Source organism: Glycine max, chromosome 8, assembly GCF_000004515.6.
Source record: "Glycine max cultivar Williams 82 chromosome 8, Glycine_max_v4.0, whole genome shotgun sequence".
In the NCBI taxonomy this organism is placed as follows: Eukaryota; Viridiplantae; Streptophyta; class Magnoliopsida; order Fabales; family Fabaceae; genus Glycine; species Glycine max.
This window is the reverse complement of record NC_038244.2, coordinates 31,219,744-31,226,761: the sequence shown is the minus strand read 5'-3', so window position 1 is coordinate 31,226,761 and position 7,018 is coordinate 31,219,744. Positions and strand designations below refer to the sequence as shown.

The following is a 7,018-nucleotide window of genomic DNA, read 5'->3' as shown; positions in this document are numbered from 1 at the left end:
GACATCAGAAAAACAAATTCAATACGACTACAACAATCAAATCTATATAGCTCATTAAAACACAACTAGTGAGTAAGGGCTAATAGCAAACAACGAACATCAAACATCAGCAAACAACCAACACCAAGCATTCAACAAAACAACTAGAGAATGCACAGAAAAACATAGCAGACTCACAACTCATAGACCACAGACTCTTGCAATAGGGGCAGATTTCTGATTCATGGCAAGCTGAGTTACTAGGTTGACCAAGGCATCAAGTTTTCCTTCAAGCTTTTTATTTTCAATAGATGAAGATGAATCCGTGGCCACCTCATGGACTCCTCTAAGGAAAATAACATCATTTCTTGCACTGAATTGTTGGGAGTTGGAAGCCATCTTCTCAATCAAATTCCTAGCCTCATCAGGAGTCATATCACCAAGGGCTCCACCACTGGCAGCATCAATCATACACCTCTCCATGTTGCTAAGTCCCTCATAGAAATATTGAAGGAGGAGTTGCTCAGAAATCTGGTGGTGAGGACAGCTTGCACACAATTTCTTGAATCTTTCCCAGTACTCATACAAGCTCTCTCCACTAAGTTGCCTGATGCCTGAAATGTCTTTTCTAATGGTAGTGGTCCTAGATGTAGGGAAGAATTTCTCCAAGAACACCCTCTTAAGGTCATCCCAGCTAAAAATAGACTTGGGAGTAAGGTAGTATAGCCAATCTTTTGCCACACCCTCCAGAGAATGAGGAAAAGCCTTTAGAAAGATATGATCTTCCTGGACATCAGGGGGCTTCATGGTGGAACAAATAATATGGAACTCCTTAAGATGCTTATGAGGATCTTCACCTGCAAGACCATGAAACTTGGGCAGCAAATGTATTAGTCCAGTCTTGAGAACATATGTGTCATACCCTAATTTCGTCCGGAGACCATCCGTTGTTGGGATGCGACCCTCGTTTGACCACTTCGAGGTATTTGGCACCCATCGTTAGGCAATTTGTGAAGTTCCGAGACATGCCAGAAGCCAAAAGAAAAGCATTGTAGCACGATCCGTGAAGTTCCGTGACATGCCGAAAATTAAAAGGAAGTGTTAGTGCGCAATCCGTAAAGTTCTGTAACGTTCCGGAAGGCAAAAAAGGGGATGATTACGTAATCCGTAAGGTTCCGCAACATTATAGAAAGAAAACAAGTATCGTTACGAAATTCGTAAGTTTCCGTAACTTTACGGAAAAAGAATCACCAAAAAAGGGAAGGGGGTGTATTTAGTAAAAATGGAGGTTCAAATAGCAACCAGGCCCACTTGGGCCTTCCAGGATGTTCCTCCAGAAGGCGGTTGCTTCTGGAGGAAGCAACCTAGCTCGCTTGGGCGAGCTGGGTGGCAAGCATCTCCTTCCTTTTCCTATAAATAGGGGAAGGAGGGAAGAACAAAAAGGTTCAACCCTCCTGGTATTTCGAGATCACTTAAAATTAGTGAAAAAAAATTGTTTCCGTGAAGAAAATCCAAGCCGAGGCGCTTCCGTAACGTTTCCGTAGGTGATTTCGCAAAGATTTTCAACCGTTCTTCGACGTTCTTCGTTCGTTCTTTGTCGTTCTTCGGTCTTCAACCGATAAGTTCCCGAAATCGAACTTTTCAATTCATTCTATGTACCCTTAGTGGTCCTTATTTGTTTTCACGCGCTTTTATTTTCATTTCATTTACTTTCCGTACCCCCTTTTGACGTGCTTTAGTCATTTACTTAAGTCATTTTCTCGCCTAATAAAAAATAAAATGAATTTCGACCGATCATTTGAATTGTAACATCCGTTAATTTCTGTTAAAATGAAATCCGACCGTTCGGTCATGCCGTAACCACGCTGGAAACCAAAAAGAGGTAAAATAATAATATAAATATCAAAAATATCTTTTAGTAAAATAAATAAAAAAAAATCAATCAGACGTTTTTCTTTGTGATTTCTCTTTCTTAAATCGAATCAGCTAATAACCAAAGTGAAACCTAGGCTAAAATCAATTCATAAACCAAACTTTTGTCATCGCCTAAAAAAGCCATTGTCAAAGGTCCAACGCCTTGAAATGGTCTTTTCCGCTTTTATTGGTTAAGTGTAGATTTCTAAAAAGCCTAAAATCAATATGTAACTTTGTTACTTCTTTCAAAAATAAAGAAATCATTAATGGTCCAATGCCTTAATGTTTTCTCACTTTTCAAAAGAGTCGAAAGATTGTCTAATGGTCCAACGCCTTAAATGACCTTTCATTCAATAAAAACATATCTTGCAAAAAAGGATAAAAAATAACTTAACCAAAACGCTTTGTTCACAAAAGAACTACGTAGGTATGATTTTCTCATCACAATTGAGGAATACGTAGGAGCAAAGGGAAATGCCCTTGTCGACCACAAAAAGATAAAAATATAAAAAGGCATAAAAAAGACATAAGAATGTAAAAAAGGAAAATAACATAAATTGAAGTCATATTTGCACATTTGATTAAAGGCTGCCGTCTCTTGTGACGGACGTGTGGGGTGCTAATACCTTCCCCGTTCGTAAATACAACTCCCGAACCTTTCACTTAAAGTTCGTAGATCACGTCTTTTCCGGTTTTTCTGACGTTTTCCTCAAATAAACGTTGGTGGCGACTCCGCGCGTATTCCTTTCTTGGAACACGCACCCGCGAGTCACACGTCGCCCTCCCGCCGAAGGGTAGGTTGCGATAGTTGGCGACTCCACTAGGGACTGTTTGTTAAGAGTTAGGCCATTTAATCTTGTGCAAAGTTTTATCATGACATCCTCATTTGTTGGTTTCCCTTTATTTTCCTTATTTTCTTGTGTATATAACTCTTTGATGCTTTTAGTGTGTTTTAAAATGTATGCATGAGGTAAATATTTTCGTTTGATGCGCACAAACACCAACACTATTTGCACACACGGTGATTTGAAAAAAAAGGGCCCTATACCCGGGTTCGTGGGAACATGAGGAGTGGAGGTGAATCTGTGATCATGCTAGGTCTCCGACTTACTTGATTACAGTGAATCCTCATCTAGAGTTTTTCTCTTTGGTAACATATTGTTGCTAGTAGTCCCTACTGCTGCAATATGTTCTTCGAAGAGGATGATACCTCTAGAGACCATCAAGAGAGATATGACCACCTTGGGGATTATCACTAAAAACCCTTTTAGCTCTCTCCCATATAGGTCCCTTGAATAGGGGCACGAAGCGGACACGCTGCGTGTCATTTTTTCACACTGCCATGCATAAGTGTCATGTACCCTTTTGCTTATATTTTGTGAATATTGTCATACTGTACATTCCCGTGTTGCACCTTTCACATAGGTATCACGCACGGATTCTGTTGTGATCCCCCTCTTTGGCAAACCAACGGAGGGTCCGTGCCACCTTCTTAAATACATACGTCGGGCACTTTGCTACCCCAAGACGTTGTATCTAAGAAGGAGTCAATTTCTCGGGCTCCCGTATTCATAAATTGCATCTGTGTTATATGCATTTCTTCATGCATTCATCCATTCCACTCATGATAGGTGTCAGAGTTTTAATTCGCACCGATTTTTGTTCAACCGTAAAACATAGGATCAAGTCAAATGCCTTCACTTAAAATGAGGTTTTATCAAGTCATGGTCAAGAGCCTAAGGACCACCAGTCTAAAGGAGTTAGGGCAGTTAATGGGTCAGCTCCAGTGGCAAGCTTTTCACAAAGCTTACGGTAAAATCTGGGACTTAGCCATGGTAGAAGTCTCCACAGAGGCCATTGCCTCCCTCGCTCAGTATTATGATCAGCTGATGAGGTGCTTCACCTTTGGGGACTTCCAGCTATCACCTATGGTAGAAGAATTTGAAGAGATCCTAGGATGCCCTCTAGGGGGAAGGAAACCCTACCTCTTCTCGGGGTTTTATCCCTCATTAGCTAGAATTTCCAAGATAGACCAAATCTCGGCGCAGGAATTAGACCACAGGAAGCAAGCCGAAAATGGGTTGGTTGGAATACCGAGAAAATATTTGGAGGCAAAAGCAAGAATCTTGGTAGGTAAAGGCGAGTGGGCCCCGTTCATAGATATTCTCACACTGTTGATTTTCGGAGGAGTCCTCTTTCCGAATGTGGATGGGTTGGTGGACCTAGCAGCGATCAATGCTTTTCTCGCCTATCATAACCACAAGGAAAGCCTGATTATCGCTATGCTAGCCGACCTATATGACACCTTCGACCGAAGATGTGAAAAGAGCAATACAAGGATTGTTTGCTGTACTCCAGCTCTTTATGTATGGTTAATTTCACACCTTTTTCGCCAAGAGGTGAGGCATGCTTGCCCGCTAGAAAGCCATCATTCATGCACAGAGAAAGGAGGGGCAAATTGGGACCAACTCTTAGCAAGCAAAGAAGGAGCATCTGTCAACTGGTTCCCTCGATGGAAGGAAGGAAGAACCGGAGTTCTTATTTCATGCGGAGGATTTCCAAATGTTCCCTTGATGGGGACGAGGGGTTGCATCAGCTACAATCCCGTTCTTACTATAAGACAACTTGACTACCCTATGAGAGGGGTGCCACTAGAGGATGAGCTTGTGCCTGTCATTTCACGAGGCTTCAATAAGACCGACGTGGAGACACTTCAGAAGGTCCGCAAGGCATGGGAGGTGTTGCAAAAGAAGGACAAGGAACTCAGGGGCAGTAACAATGGGCCCATCAGGGGCTATAGTAAGTGGTTAAAAGCCCATGTGCAAGGTTTGAATTGGCTTCCGAGTTTGAGAACCGCTAAAAGAGAGGAAGTTGAGGCACCGGAGGAAGACGAAGAAGTGCAGGCCCTTAGGGTGGAACTCGAGCAAGCCCAAACAGTTAAAGAAAGGTTCAAATCAGCAGCTCTGAAAATCCGAAAGGAGAATACCGAACTGAGAGATGTAAATGTGGCTACCACCAAAGCCTTGGAACGAGAAACCAAGAGGGCTTGTAGGGAAGAACACGGCCGGAACAAATTCCGAGGGGCTCTGTGGGGCAACAACAGTGAGCTTAAACTCCGAAGAGAGGAAAGGGACCAATCACAAGTAGACAGTTTGATCTTGAAAGATGAATTGAAGACTTGCTTGAGGTCCAAAAGAAGTTTGTCTCAGCGGTTATGCGAGACAGAGACCAACATGTTAGCTATCATCACCAAGTACCAAGAAGAACTAAATCTAGCTGCGGCCCACGAGCATAGAGTGGAGGACGAGTATGCCCAAGTGTACGCGGAAAAGGAGGCTAGAGGAAGGGTGATCGACTCGCTACATCAAGAGGCAACGATGTGGATGGACCGATTTGCTCTTACCTTGAACAGGAGTCAAGAGCTTCCCCGGCTACTAGCCAAGGCCAAGGCAATGGCGGACACCTACTCCGCCCCCGAGGAGATCCATGGACTTCTCGGCTATTGTCAGCATATGATAGATCTAATGGCCCATATAATTATAAACCGCTAGGGAACTTGTATTGTCACTCAGATCTTGACTGGTTATAACTTTTTGAATAAAATGAGTTTATCCCATGTTTTTACTCCAAAAGTCAGTGCGAATCAAATCACTCCTGCATTTTATCTCTAACATGCATTCATTATTTTTTACCTACTCCTCACGTTTGGGTTTTTAGGAAAAAAACACCATAACTAAACGCGCCCCAAGGCATCCCTATCGCACTAGATCCAAATCTAGAACGATGGGTGATCAAGAGGAGACACAGGAATAGATGAAAGCCGACATGTCGGCTCTGAAAGAACAAATGGCTTTCATGATGGAGGCCATGTTAGGAATGAGGCAACTCATGGAGAAAAACATGGCCACCGCTGCCGCCGTTAGTTCGACTGCCGAAGCAGACCCAACTCTCCTAGCTTCCGTGCACCATCCTCCCCCAAATACGATAGGACGAATGTCGCAACCTCCCCTTCGGTGGGAGGGCGACGCGTGACTCGCGGGTGCGTGTTCCAAGAAAGGAATACGCGTGGAGTCGCCACCAACGTTTATTTGAGGAAAACATCAGAAAAACTGGAAAAGACGTGGTCTACGAACTTTATGTGAAAGGTTTGGGAGTTGTATTTACGCACGGGGAAGGTATTAGCACCCCACGCGTTCGTCACAAGAGACGACAACCTTTAATTAAATGTGCAAACATGACTTTAATTTTTACGTTCCCTTTTACGTCTTTATTTCTTTTTATATTTTTTTATCTTTTTGATGTCGACGAGGGTGTTTCCCTTGCTCCTACGTATTCCTTAATTGCGATAAGGAAATCAGACCTACGTAGTTCTTTGCGAACAAAGTATTTGGTTAAGTTGTTTTTATCCTTTTTGCAAGACATGTTTTTATTGAATGAAAGGTCATTTAAGGCGTTGGACCATTAAACAAACTTTTGATTCTTTTTAAAGGATAGAAAACATTAAGGCATTGGACCATTAATGATCTCTTTATTTTTGAAAGAGGTAATAAAGTTACATGTTGGTTTTAGGCCTTTCGAAATCTACATCTAACTAATAAAAGCGGGAAAGACCATTTCAAGGCATTGGATCTTTAAAAATGGATTTTTTTTAGGCGATGATAAAAGTTTGGTTTATGAATTGATTTTAGCCTTAGTTGCACTTTGGTTATTAGTTGATTCGATTAAGAAAGAAAAATCCTAAAGAGAAATGTCCGATTGATTTTTTTGTTTTATTTTACTAAAAGATATTTTTGATTATTATATTATTATTTTACCTCTTTTTGGTTTCCAACGTGGTTACGGCATGATCGAACGGTCGGATTTCATTTTAAATGAAATTAGCAAATATTACAATTCAAATGATCGGTGGAAATTTATTTTATTTTTGATTTAGGCGAGAAAATGACTTAACGAATTTTGTAACGATGCTTGTTTTCTTTCCGGAATGTTACGAAACCTTACGGATTACGTAATCATCCCCTTTTTGCCTTCCGGAGTGTTACAGAACTTTACGGATTGCGCACTAACACTTCCTTTTAATTCCCGGCATGTCACGGAACTTCACGGATTGTGCTACAATGCTTTC

The 7,018-nt window shown here is 41.8% G+C and overlaps 1 non-coding gene across 1 annotated transcript; it reads left to right on the top strand.

Moving 5' to 3' along the window:
* The first annotated feature begins 508 nt into the window (after nucleotides 1-508).
* Nucleotides 509-615, top strand: LOC113002426 (small nucleolar RNA R71). Its single transcript, XR_003267988.1, has one exon. It is a non-coding gene; the product is annotated as a small nucleolar RNA R71 (small nucleolar RNA).
* The last annotated feature ends 6,403 nt before the right edge of the window (nucleotides 616-7,018 follow it).